This window comes from Vombatus ursinus, unplaced genomic scaffold (assembly GCF_900497805.2).
Source record: "Vombatus ursinus unplaced genomic scaffold, bare-nosed wombat genome assembly UNPS02009132.1, whole genome shotgun sequence".
NCBI lineage: Eukaryota > Metazoa > Chordata > Mammalia > Diprotodontia > Vombatidae > Vombatus > Vombatus ursinus.
The window spans coordinates 15,446,258-15,461,644 of NW_020948910.1; positions in this window are offsets into that span (position 1 = coordinate 15,446,258).

The window sequence follows — 15,387 nt, forward strand, 5'->3', positions numbered from 1 at the left end:
GTACTGAACTGGTACAAAGCTGAGGAAAGAAAGGAGAGCTGGATGCCATTATGTCTAGGGGAAAATAGAGAAATTGTCTTCAAACACATGTTTGACTTTTGAGTTCTTAAAAGGAAAGGTGCTATTGATTATCATAAATCTTTGTTGAAGTGAATTGAATTATGTGTTATTATGAAATCCAATTTTCCAATTTTCTTGGGAAATGAATTAGACCCAGTCAAGTGTGCACTGGATCAAGGACATTGGGATTTGAATCCTAGTCCTCAATTAGTCATTGATTTGTCATTGTACCCATGGGAAAACCCAATTAACATATGTCTGTTTCCATTTCTCCACTTAGAATATGTTGTGAAGTCTTGGGTTCTGAAGGGACTCCCGAGGCCATCTGGTCAAAGCATAAATCTACCTATATTATGTCCTACCTACAAATGTTCATATGATTCTTGATAAAACTCTGCCAATGATAGGGAACTAGAGTCAAAGGTCTTAGTTTCAAATCCTGCCTCTGTCACTTAATGCTTGCATTGATGCTAGGCAAGTAACAATACCTCTCTGAGTTATTGCTTCTCATTTTGAAAATGAGGGGGTTGGATTGTGTGAGGAAAAATGAAAATGAGATGGAAAATGGAAATGGAAAAGGAAATGAGAACAATGCAAGAAAGTTATGAAAAGAGAACTAACAGCTTAGTAAAAGAGGCACAAAACCATGCTGAAGAAATAAGCTCCTTGACAACGAAAATTGGAGAAATGGAAGCTAATGACTCCATGAGACATCAAGAAATAATAAATCCAAAAGATCGAAAAGTAGAAGAAAATATGAAATATCTCATAGGAAAAACAATTGACCTGGAAAATAGATTGAGAAGAGATCATTTAAAAATCATGAGACAACCTAAAAATCATAAAAAGAGCCTAGCCATCATATTTTAATATATTATAAAGGAAAACTGCCCAAATACATTAAAACCAAAGATAAAGTAGAAATTGAATAAATACACTGGTTACTTCCTGAAAAAAAAACTCCAAAATCTAAACTCCCAAAAATATTATAACCAAAATCCAGAGTTTCTATGTCAAGGAAAAAATACTTTAACTAGCTAGAATAAAAGAATTCAAATACCACAGAGATACAGGATCACACAAGATTTAGCAACCAGCACTAAAAAGAAGTGGAGAGCTTGGGATACAATATTCTAGACAGCAAAGGATCTAGTATTAAAACTTAGAATAATCTACACCACAAAACTGAGTATAATCCTATGGTGGGTGGGGCATGGGTTGGACCTTAAATGAAATATAGGACTTGCAGCATTCCTGATGAAAAGACCAAAACTGAGTAGAAAATTTGACATTCAAATACTGGACTGAAGAGAAGCATAAAAAGGCAAACATGAGTGAGACATAAACAATATTAAGCTGTTTACATCCTTATATGGGGAAATGATACTTGTAATCCCTTAGAACCTTATCATCACCAGGGATTTTTAAAGGGATTTAAAGAGAATTTTATCATCACCAAGGATTTTAATTAGACAGCAGTTCTGAGTTGCTTCTATTATGTTTGAATGGTCTAAAAAAAGTTAAAGAGTGTTGAAGAGGAAGGCACTGGGAAAGAAGGGAAAGGAGAGGAAGAATGGGAGAAATTATCTCACATAAATGAGACATGCAAGGACAAATTTATACAATGGAGGGGGTGGTGTCAGGGGATCAGATGACATTTGAACCTTACTATCATCTGAACTAGTTAAAGGAGGGAAGAATACACATATACATACGACTGGTTACAGAAATCTTACTGAACAGAAAAGTAGGAGGGAAAGGGGTTAAGAAAAGTGGGAGATAGGGGATAGGGTAGATTAAGGGAGGTAGTGGTCAAAGTAAAATAGACTCTTGAAGACCATGTTGGGGAGGAAGAAATGACATTAACTTTCCTAACTGTTATGTCATACTATTGATGCATACTGAGCTTGTAGTACACTCAGATCCCCAGATCTTTTTCACAAGAACTGCTTTCTAGCCAAATGTTCCCTATCCTATGCTTTAATTGATTTTTGAGCCCAAACAGGGGACTTTATCTCTCTATTAAGTTTAGGCTTCTTACTATATATATATGACTTATTAAATATATATATATATATATATACGACTTATTAACTTCATACCATTCCTTACCCCTAGAATGTACCCCTTGTTCCTCTCTAGCAAGCATGTAATTCAAGATCCAAATTAAAATCCAGTCAACTTTCAATTATTCCTTTACTTTGTATTACCACAGTACTAATAATTCTCAGTTTTCATGATTTCTCATTTACACACTATTTTAGCACAACTATGTGTTTCATATATACTGGTTGACTTTTTAACTACATCCTTATGCTGGTTACTTTATTTTTCTGGAAATCAGTTTCTTTATTTGTAAAATGAAATGGGTGGACTAAGCTCTGGTCCTTTCCTGCTCTAGCACTCTGTGATTTGATAACTCTTTGAAGGCAAGAAAAATATTCTTTATATCATTATAACACGTTTATAACAATATAACACCAGTATGCTGTTGTGTACACAGTAAAAACATGAGTATTTTCAGTTAAATTACATACTCTTCAATGGGGAGACAAGGAAAGTAAAATACTTACTTCTGAAATTACATAAATGGCAATTTTGCCTATAAAGACAACATGCAAATATATTTTGAAATTATAAATACACAGTTAAATAGTAAATAAAATTATCATGTTCTATATAAAAACATAGTAATGTCTATTTGTCTTAGTAGGTTTTGCAATGTCAAATCAACAATAAGCATTTATTAAGCATTTACTATGCATCAGGCACTGTACCAGACACCGGTAGTAATACAAATACAAGCAGAAAGAAAAATAGTCCTTGTCTTCAAGGAGTTTACATTCTAATAGGAGAAGATAATGTATTGAAGGAAGTTAGAAAGGGTGGAGGAAGAAATATGACTGTATCTTTGCATTGTAGAGAAATGTATTCTTCCCTAAAGCCACCCAATCCAGAGTCCTTTTTCATCAAAAGCTAAGAAGAGAATAAAAAGACAGAGTTTTCCAGGAAGTAGTCATGCTATAATTAGCTAAAACACATAAAAACTATTTTCAAAATAGAAATTAACAAGTGAGGAAAAGTAAGGTAGCATAGTGGATAGAAAACAAGCCTAGACATAGTAATTTCTTGATAAATACTTATTGACTAACTGGAAGTCAGGAAGACTTGGGTTTAAGTTCTGCTACTAACACATCCTGACTCTTTGAGGCTGGACAAATCACTTAAACTCTCAATGGTCTAGAAAACTTTCTAAGACTATTGCAAAGAAGGAACTGAGGTAGAAAGAGTTTCCAAATCCACCAGTTCCCTATGCCAACATGTGAGACATCAGATAAATAACATCAGTGTTTTAAAAAGAAGGAACCTAGGGGTAAATCTGGCTCCCAATATGGCCACAAAGTTTTCTTTCTCAGTTTCAGATGCTGAATCTGTGTCACAAGGAAAAGATGTCATAGAAACGACAAATACTTTAAAAAAAATACAAGCATGTGGAGCAAGAAGAGTAGTTAATTCATAGTACTCCACACCATTTGTAGCATGAAATTTAATCTTCTTTCCATGCCCCATACATTCTTGGTTAAAATTGGAATGATTTTAAAAATCAAAATTTGCATTTTGAAATCCAAATGATTTCTACTTTGTTTATGACTTTCAAAATAATTAGGTTCCATCCCAAATGATCCCTTATTTGCAAACTGAAACTGCTTTCCACCCTGTATTTGGAGAAGCTGTACATTTTAATAACATTTTGCAGGCTTTCATTTTAGGATTATAGGATCCTTGACTTAAAGCTAGAAGTTACCTTAGAGACCATCTAGTTCAACTCTGTCTCTGTCTGTGTGTCCTCTGTGTGTGTGTGTGTGTGTGTCTGTCTGTCTGTCTGTTTCTGTCTCTCTCTATGTTTCTCTGTCTCTTTCTCTCATCCTAACAGATGAGAAGACTAAGACCTTCAAAGGTGAAGTGATTTTACTAGGGTCAGGCATGTAGTAAATGACAAGAGGCAAGATCTGAACCCAGGTCTTCCTATCCCAAACCCAATGTTCTTTCTGCTATACCAACAATGCCAAGTTTCTTAACTTTAGGATTATAAAGGAAGGTTAAGTTAAAAATAAATAAATAAAATAAAATAAATCTTGTGATGTGAATCCCCTAAGATTCCCAGTTACATCAATTCAAAATGTGATTTGGCAGAATACACCTCATGGTGGGTGGGTGTGGGTGTGTGTGGTTAGGGGGAGGTGTTTGCTTGAGTTTTCTAATCAGGTAGGCAGAAGATAGTTCCCCAAAAGCAGCAGGTTCAACTCCCAAAACAAACTTCATTACTCAAGAAAACCATGAAAATAAGCATTAGCCTAAATGGCCTGAGTTTAGAATCAAACCTGGTGAAATAATAGGAAAGCCATCAGAAGTAAGATCTGAAGAAATGGAATGTGGGTTAAGTTCAGTGTTGGTGTCCAGCACAGGGCATTCAAGTGCCTAGTGCTCAGGAAATCCCTACTGTGTTACTGGCATATGCTGTGCTCTTTTCTATTCCTTTTTACTTGGGTTTTGGGGATAAAATAAGATAAAATTTGTAAAGCCCTTTGCAAGTCTTATCTTAAAGTGCCATATAAAAATGAGTTATTATTATTCTGTTGTTGTTATTGTCATTATACCTGTGTTTGGCGGGAAGCAGTTGGATATGAAAGAAACTTTTAAGCACTTACTGACACAAATTTAAGTATTATGACAAATCATTGTATCTCTTAACCAAGTAAGATGGGGAGAATATATTAGATTAAGGAGGATACAGAGGAAGTACAGAAATGCATACTTTGTAAGCTGCATGACTTATAAAAAATCTTTGCAAGACTGATTGTAAATTAATATAAGTAGAATCAGAAGAACAATTTACACCATGAACACAATAAGTAAAGGAAAGTAACTAAATCAATGCACTGCCTATTCATGACCTCGGAGGACTGGCAGTGAAGTATTCCTTGTAATATGACAATGAAACAAGCCAATTTCTACATGAAGCTTCTTCTGATTCTCCCCTTCCCCACTAATACTCAGTGTATGTATTTTGCACATACTCATATGTGTATATGTTGCTTCCCACATCGGAATGTGAGCTCCTTGAAGTTAGGGACAAACTTGTTTTCTTTTTCTTATTCCCAAGGTTTTGCACGGTGCCTGACAGATTGTCAGGTCTTAATAAATGTTTGTTGACTGACCAATTCCCTGACTGTTTTTAGAAGAGTGCTTGATTGTAGATGTAGGAGGAGCATACATTTTCAGACCCGGCCATTGTGTTGATTTGTTTTGTTTAATTGTATTTACTTGTTAGAAGAGAGGATTCTATTCAGGGGTGGGTAAGAACTTGAGAGGTAGTGATTTTCTTTTTTTTTTTTAAGAGCATTAGTAAGGGGAGGCTTCACCTAGTGGATTGAATGCTGTGCCTGACATCAAGAATATCTGAGTTCAAACCATGCCTCTGATATTCACTAACTATATCACCATGGCCAAGTCACTTAACCTCTATGAACTTCAGCTTCTCATCTGTAAAATAAAGTAGTTAGGTCAGATGCTTTAAGGTCCCTTTCAGTTCTAAATCTATGATCTAATTAGGGGGGGGTGTTCTTCTAAAATTGACTGAAGGTGTCATAGTCATTTTAGATAATAATTGTAAAAAAAAAATGCTTGGCACAGTGCCTGGCACATAGCAGGCATTATATGAATGTTAGCTATTAACTATAACAGTACTTTCATGAACATTAAGAGATCAGTAGCTCCATTCCTAGCTTCAGATACCAAAGTACTTACTAAGGAACACAAAAACTAAGAGTCTGTGGTTCAAATGAAAGCAATCTTTATTGTCATCCTACCAGGACCATCACAGGAGAAAACTGGTGGACCTTCAACATCACTATTGATTTCTTTGGTCACTTTCTGTCGGTGCCAAACACACCACTGTGCACTCAGAAATTTATTGTTTTTTAAACTCAACCACAGAGCTCTATTGACATTCCTTTTTTTTCCCTTCCATTCCCTTCCCTTGTGAAGAAATTGATTGGTCAACACCAATCTACATGTCCATTCTCAGGGCTCCTACAAATAGCTGCCCACTTGTACCATTTTTGTGGCAGCATCAGAGTTTGTATTAAGTTCACATCTGTGTACTTTACAGTATACGCAGGTTTCCCTCATTTAAAAAAATCACTTAAGAGAACTTTAATTTAAGTAAATAATGAATGAAGTTACATTTACTTCAAAGTAATAGCCCATCCTCCATTTACAGATTTGGAGATCCCAGTCTATCTTGAACACATGGTCTTTTCTCTGCTGCTATTTTCACCCTAAGAGAACAACCCATCTCATTATGTCTGGTATGGGTAATTTAAATTATCTAGTTAATTGCCTCAATTTCATTTCACATCATAGAGATTTGTCTCAAACTCAAAAATTCGATTGAGTATCATTTGTTAGAAGATGATGAAGTGTTCGGGAAAGGTCGCACAGAAAGATGTGGGGAAGAAAGAATCACTCTTAGTTGAGAAGGTTTCTATAGGAGAAATGGAACCTTGGAGGGAGAGAAAAGATTAAACTGACAGAGATTGGGGGTTGGGGATACGGAGGGTAGCAAGATTATTCCATGCACAAAGGCCTAAAGGAAGAAGACAGGCAAAGGTTATGAAATAGTGAGTAGTCCAGTTTGGCTGGAGAATAGAGTGAGTGTAGAATACCATGAAATAAGGTAGGAAAGATGGATTGGAGTCAGATTGCAAAGGAACCTGAGTACCATGATAAGGAGTTCTGAATTAATTCAATGGGGGAATAAAGAACCATTGAAGGTTTTTTAATAGGGAGCTGAGGGATGCAATGTGATCAGGCCTGTGCAATAGGGTATGATTGGATTAGAAAAGTGAGGAAATTATAGGTAGGAAAACTCATTAAGAGGCTATTACTATAATCCAGGCACAAGGTAATAAAGGCCAGAATTAGAATGGTGGCAGTAGAACAGAAAGGAGAGGAGATATGCAAGAAATATTGCAGCAACTTGGAACTGATTGGACATGGTAGGGATACAGTAAATTACAACTCCAAGGTTTCAAATCTGGGTGACTGGGATGATAGTGACACCATCCACATAAATAAAGAATATAGGAAGAAGGGAAGATTTCAAAGGAAAATTTGGATTTATTGAGTTTAAGAAGACGGTGGGAAAGTCTGGTACAGATGTTTGGCAGGCAGTTGGAAATGTAGAACTAGAGCTCAGGGAAAAGATGGAGAAGGTATATGTATATAGACATATACATATGAGCATATGTGTGCACATACATATACATTGTTATGCATAAGCATCTATGTATGCATATATATATTTATACATATACACATAGATGCATATATGTATTTATGTGCATATACTTCAGAGGCAGCTAATTGGCTCAGTGGATAGAGCACTAGAATACTAGGCAGGCCTGGAGTCAGGAAGATCTGAGTTCAAATCTAATCTCAGACACTCATTAGCTATATGACCCTGGGAAGGGTCATATATATACATGTATATAAAAATATATACACACATATATATGTAGCTATAGATATGCACACACACACATATATATCACATATATGTATGTATATATATATACATATATACGTATATATGTACTGTCTGCACAGGAGTGATAATCAAAACCAAGGGAATGGATAGTATCATCATGAAATAAAATGTAAATAAAAGAGGTAACAAAGGGCCAAGGAAAGAACTTCGAGAGATACTCATACTAATGAGGTAGAAGAAGAAAGTGGAAATAGCAAAGGAAATAAAAATAGCAGTTAAAGAGGTAGAAAAGTAGAGGAAAATAGAGTCATAAAGAAGAGAAGAGAAATTATCAATGAAGAGGGGGTGATAAACCACCAGATGCTGAAGAAAGGTAAAGGAAAAAGGGGAATAAGAAAATTTCACTGGATTTACATATGCCAGGGGTAAATCAAATCATGGAATAGAGTATTCTATTTAGTTAGGCCATTTTCTCTTCCAATACCAATCACCTTAGCCTAATCAATCATACACAAAATGCATTGAGTGGGAAGATGGTTATAGAAATGGATAAATATGCTCTGTTACAGTCCATTTGTTCTTGGATATAGACACAACTAGCAAGTCATTTAGGAATGAGTCAAGTTGGAAAAAAAAATTTCAATCCCATCTATCAATTAGAAGATATTGAACCTGATCTGAAAGGTCAAGGTCAAAAAGAAAAGTAGAAATACACATTATAGAAAGGATTATATCTTCTGAAAAGTTAGTAAAACCCATTATTTTCTTGAGATTTGGTTTCATTTCTCAGAGGCGTTCACAGTGAAATCCCTATTCATCACCTACCCAATGTACTACTCTTCGTTCTATAGACCCTCGCAGTGCCCACTGACATTCAAAGAACACCGCAGGACTCCATCCTATTCATTCACACTGCAGCCAAGTGTGAGAGTATGTACAGCGGTCCTCTATCAACAGGATTTACACAGCTGCTGACAAAGTCCTGCTGGGATGTGAAAGCATCACATGAGGAGAGAGGGGTAACTAAGAAAGGAAAATAACAAGAAAGTCAAAGGAATGTAATTTATCTTGTTTTTTTTCATACATATATATAAACACATACATTTGTGTGTGTGTGTGCTTACTTGAATGAGACCTTTAACAAGGGGATAAAAATAAATAAATGCACAAATCTAACCTGATTATGAAATGCAATATTTATGTTTAAAAAGTTATTACTCATCTTCAAACGAGAGATCATTAATACATCAATTTCAATTCCTGGGGCTAATTCTAAAACCTGTCACTTTCATAAGGAAGATAGAATTTTATAATACCTATTAAATTCAATAAGAATTTATTAAGCACTCACTATGTGGCCAGTACTATGTAAGTACTGAGAAAACAAAGACAAAAATAAAAAGAGTTCCTGTCCTTGATGAACTTACAGTCTACCTGTGTTCTGGCATAGAAATGCTGCTATAAATAGTTCCAAACACCATTTTGATTATAGACACAGAGAACAAACTTTACATCAGATGTGTAGCACACATATGTATTTATCTGTATATGACTGTGCTTATGCATAGGAGTAGAAAGTTGGGTAGAAATGTGGAGCAAGCATAAGCAAGAATGTTCTACCACTTAGGCTTCTCTTGGACTATAGAATTGAATTCAATAACTTCGTCTAAACAGTTTTCAGCTAGCAGAGATAACTAAAATTGTCAGTTGCTTTGGTGCTCTGGTTAAATCACATCCACAGAAAAATGGAATGCCTTACTTGTGGCATGAATACAGTTATTAAGTAGAGTTTGTCCAGAAGAATGCAAGAATTCATTTTGACTTATTTCTTTCTGACTGGACAATGGTTTTTCTCAGTACTCACATTCCACATGTGAAATCATTGTATAAATATATTTTTGGCACCAGTATGCAGAAGCTAAGCAGGAAGAAAATAAATAGAAAGGAGAAAATATGAAGATATTCAATGAGTACTAGGACTAGAAAAGAAATGGAAGAAATATGAATAGATGTTCAAAGCATATTTTGAAAAAATGAGTGCATGTTCTTTGACCTAGCAATACCAATACTAGACATATGCTCTAAAGAGATCAAAGACAGAGGGAAAGGACCCATATGTACAAAAATATTTAAAGCATCACTTTTTGTTGTAACAAAAAACTAGAAACAAAGGAGTTACCCATAGAATGAAGAATAGATCAACAAACGTGATATATGTATGTAATGGAATATCACTGTGCTGTAAGAAATGATAAATGATAGATACAGAGAAACCCAGAAAGCTTGTATGAACCAATGCAATATGAAATGAACAAAATCTAGAGAAAAACACAGAAAAAAAGAAAAGAAAAATCTGAAAGAAAACACTTTGAAAGACTATAAAACTCTTATCAATTCAGTAACCAATCATAACTTCAAAAGAATAATGGTAAAGCATGTAGTCTACCTCTTGGCTAATATGCGTTTTCAGTCATAGCCAATGTGCTGATTTGATTTACTTGGTTTTACTTATCTGTATAAAAGAAGATTTTTATTCTGGAAGGGGTGAGTTAGTGATAGAGTTGAGGAAGGAAGGAAGGAAGGAAGGAAGGAAGGAAGGAAGGAAGGAAGGAAGGAAGGAAGGAAGGAAGGAAGGAAGGGAAGGAGGAAGGAAAGGACGGAAGGAGGGAGAAAGGGAGGGAGGAAAGGAAGAAGAGATATCAATAAAGCATTGAAATACACAAAAGTGAATGTAAAATTCACAAAGTGACAATTAGGGCAATTTTGTTGCTACCTTGTTAAATTTTATATAGGCTTTTAAAAAACTATACAAAATGGAAATTCATGATTTCACATACAATCCTCTTTTTCATTCTTCTTTGTATATTGAAATGTTCATTCTTATTATTGAATGTTAAGTTCATAGAAAAAAAATGAAAGCAAGAAGACAGGCCATCAGAATATTAAAAATATGGTCACTTTTGAAGCCTATTTAGTGGTGATTCTCTCTGCCACAAGTATTTTCTTTATGAAATTATGGGCACCCATTTCCTCTACTGTACATTCTTCTGTTGTTTCATAACTTTTTCTTTTCTTCTTAGTGAGAAGAATAAACATACTATTTTACATTTCATAGGTTTACATTTCATTTGGTTCCATTATATTTCCTTTGGAATATTAATTAATAAAATAAAGGGAAACCAAAGAAGGCTAGAAATGGTGTCAGGGGAGCTGTATTTGAACCCTACATCTGCCACTAACTACTTTTGCAGCTCTTAACCTCTTTGGAGCCTCTATTACCTTATCTGTTAAATCAAAGGGTGATAATAGATTACCTTTATAGTCACTTCCAGTTTTCAATTTATTAGTTATATTTTGTAAAACTATTGACTATTTAAAATCCTTTAAAAATAAGATATGGTTCTTTCACAGAAAAACAAATCTGTGATTGGCTTTTTGACATAGTTGTAGTATAGTGGAAAAAGCACTGGATAGCAATCAGAAGTGGGTTTGAGTCCCAGTTCCCACACATATGGATTGGTAAACCTTGGGCAAATCAATTTAATCCAATGAAGATGTTTCCTTATCTATAAAATGGGTATGGTAATACACTCTGTACCACATAGGGTTATTATGAGAATCAAATGAATTGATGAATGATTGAAAATAAACAAAAAATAATGTAGGGCTTACTATAGGGCAAGATACTGTGCTGTATTCCGGGAATATAAATGTTAAAAGCAAGACAGTTCCTGCCCTTGAGGAGCTTATATTCTAATAGAAGACCCCTATAGCAAAGTGGTGAGCAAGCAGGGATGTTTTAGGTTGGGAAGTCACAGGAATGGTAAATGGAGGCATAGGGAAATGGATTAGATTCCTTTTCAGGAATGGAAGTGTTGATTTGATTACTATTTTCAGAACTGGGAGATGGGGGAGGGGTTAATGAAGGAGAACGGTTAATGAAGGGTGTGGTACAGACCTGGAACAGTATGAAAATGGCCAGAGTACAGCCTAGATATGGTGAACTCCCACCAATCAGAAGAGCATGGTCCCAGCAGGAGCTGGAAGACTTAGTTCAAGGGTAGGCCAGGAAAATCATCTTTACAGACACTTGATCTATGTAATATATTTTAAAACCTTAAATGTCTATATAAATATAGGCTATTGCTATTGTTTCAAACTTCTTATTTAAATACATCAATAGCACTGTGACCAGAGATGTCAACATTGGATGGAGAATTCACAAAGCAGAATGTATGACATGTCCTAGCAGGTGGTCTAATTGTACTCTTTTTCTCTTAGGATCATTTTTCGCTAAATGGTTATTCTATTGTTTATTGTCTATTGATTTCTTCTGTGCACTTATGCAATTGCTGTTGAAATAAATCTATTCATGTCACTCAACAAAGATACCTTTAACCTTTTTATGGCAATTTTTCTCAAAATCATTATAAATATTATTATATCCATGTAGAATTCTAATACCTTATATTTATAGAGGGTTCTGTGCCTTACAAAGCACTTTCACATTTTTCTTTTCATTCAGTAGTCAAAGTCTATAAGTTGAATAGGCAGCACAGTGGATAAAGTGTAGGATTTAAGGCAGGAAGATGTGAATTCAAGTTCTTTCTCTGACCTTGGGCAATTCACTTAGGAAAGGATTCTTAACATAAGGTACACACATACACATGTGCGTGCACACACACACACATATCCAAAACTATATTTATTGGTTTTTATTGAAATTCTGTGTATTGTTATGCATTTAAGAGAATTATTCTGCAAACCAGACTATAGGTTTTAATAGACTGCCAAAAGGGTCCATTAAATAAACAGACAATTTACATATGTATGTACATGTATATAATATATATGTATATAGCCTCTAAGAGTGTCTTAAAACTAACCTTTATGTTGAACCTTAATGCCTACAAAGTACTTTACACCTATTAATCCCATTTGATCCTTACAACAACCCTGTGAGATAAGTACTACTGGTATTATTGAGACCATTTTGCAATTAAGGCTCAGAACTAGGTCTCAGAGAGTTTAAATGCCTAAGGCCACAAAGATCATAGTAGACGAAGAAGCCTGGAATCTCTATTCTTAATTTCCAATACAGGACTCCCTCCTTGAAGTTTAAATGCACATGCAATTAACATTACTAATATAGAAGTCATCTGAATTTTATAAATGTGTGTATATGTGTTGATATACATATACACACGGACATACATATGCTATATACATACATGCCTAGGATCATATATCATGAATAGTTATATATGTGTATGTATATATATACATACATATATGCAAACACACATACACATGTACACACAGAGAGAGAATACCCTGAAAGTTTTAGTGAGGTTTTAAGCTTTAATAGCTTTAAATTGCATTAAGACTTTTGGGATACCTTGTATAGGGTATTCATGTAATTTTAAGTTATTAAAGCTTAAAACTGCATTGAGACTTTTGGAATACCCTGTATAAAATACTATACTAAATGATATAATAACAAATGAAAATGTGACCTTCCCTCTCCCCTTCCCTCCTTTGTCAAAGCAAAACTATATATTCAGAATATACCATATACTGTCAGACTTGGTTGATATGATGGTTAATTTGACTGAATGTTTTTGTTCTTTCTTCTCCATTTTTTTAATTGAGAATAGCTCTCTGGGTAGTGAAGGTAGGGAGACAGATATTTGGAAATAAAGATGTAAAAAAAGATGTCAAAACATTTTCAAATATGTATATGTATGTGTACCTATATACAGATATATATATGTAAAATCTTTTTTTATTATTTTACATCTCATCTGCCTTATACTCAGGTTCAAATCCAAAGCCATATTCGAGGAGAGGATAAGAAAAAAAAAAGAAAGAATCTACCACCAAAAGGAAGAAGAAAAAAAAAGCCACTTCAAATGAAAAACACAGAATTCAAGAGATCTCATCACACATTGGGGTTTTCCATTTGAATGAGATGAAACGCCAAGGTTACAGTTTCGTAGAAATTACTTTGTAGTTTTAAAAAGGAATTGGAAGGACAGTTGACCTTCAGAGTAGAGAGTGAGATTCATTCATCCTCGATAGGGCTCTCAAGCTGGAAGGGAAATATTGTGGGAGTTTCATTTCAGCTGGGCTCCGGCTCCCAGCGGAATGTGATGCTTTCTGTAATGGCAAGGTTCTGCAGTTACTGATGGCAGCCTGAGGAAAGGGTGTATCTCTTTCAGCTGCCTGCCAGAGGCAATAGGCCCAGCTCCTTAGTGCCAGTCATCATTATGTGAATGCACCCAGGGACAGGCATCCAGGCTGCAGGTTTGTGAAAACAGAAGTATGAGTAAAAGCAATGATGTCACCTTTCTCCTAACTGATACAGTGCAGTCAATTGGCCCATCTTTTCAATTAGTCCACCTCATTTACAAGCTAGGGCTTTTAAAGCAGTAATATTACATATTCCAGGAAAATCATATGCCATGAAGCCTGCTTCAAAAAGAGATCTGAGCTGAATGGTGTAGTAGAGAAAGAAGTGACTGAATAAGAATCAGGAGATACAAATTCTAACCTTGTTTCTATCACTAACTAACTGGATGGCTTCAAGCAAACAACCTAACCTCCCTGGGCCTTGGTTTTCCTAGCTGTAAAGCAAGACAGTTACATTGGATTATTGGATCAGAGACGTTTAGCCCATTATGGTCCATGGACTTTTAAAAATAAATTTTGATAATTATATTTCAACATAATTGGTTTCCTTTCGTCATCGATGGCTTCCTTCAAGTCTCAGCTAAAATCCCACCTTCTGCAAGAAGCCTTTCTTGATCCTCCTTAATGTTAATGCCTTCTCCTGTGATTATCTCTTATTTGTCCTGTATTTATCTTATTTATGCATGTGTATTTCACATTGTCTTCCCCCATTAGATTGTGAACTCCTTGAAAGCAGAGACTTTTTCTGTCTTTCTTTATATACCCAGTTATTAGCAAAGTACCTGACACTTGGTAGGCACTTAAATGCTTATTGACTTGACTTATTTTTATACATTTAAAAACATTATTTTGGTGAGGAATCCAGAGGTTTCATTATACAGTCAAGGAGAATCTATGAAGGGGGGAGAAAATAAGCACTTAAGAAACACCTATGTGCTAAGTTCTTTACAAATATTATCCCATGACATTAAAAAGGTTAAAAAGTCCAGTACTGGATAATCCCTATGATCCCTTTGTCTTCTACACCTGCTTTTAAAACCTGTTCCTTTCCATTTGTTAGTCAATGGGGGACCTCTTGTCTTAAAAGTCATTTTGAGACAAAATACAGATTTCACAAAGAACCTATTTTTTCCCAATTAACAGAGTAATAAATGACTCTTCTTTTTGATTAACTCCAAGTCACTAGAGCATCTGTTAGTGCATCGATGGTTTGGTTTTTGAAATATGCTGCCTTCAATTTAAGTCAACAAACTCCACTGAGAGCAAGCAACAATTTTGCTTACATTACATTTGTCTTCCAGAAAATCCAAACTACTGAATGAAAGAGCATGGTCCAGTGGAAAGAATGTTCAATCTGGAACTATAGAACCTGGATTCAAATGCTGCCTTGGTTATTTTACTACCTGTCTAACTTTGAGCAAGTTACTTAATTATTTATTTCATATTCCTACTCTAGGATGAGATGTGTTATGGTATAATGGATCAAGAGATGGTTTTGAAGCCAGGAAGAGTTGGGTTCAAATTCTGCCTCTGACACATATTGAATGTGTAACCTGGGGGAGTTAATTAACCTCCCAATGTTC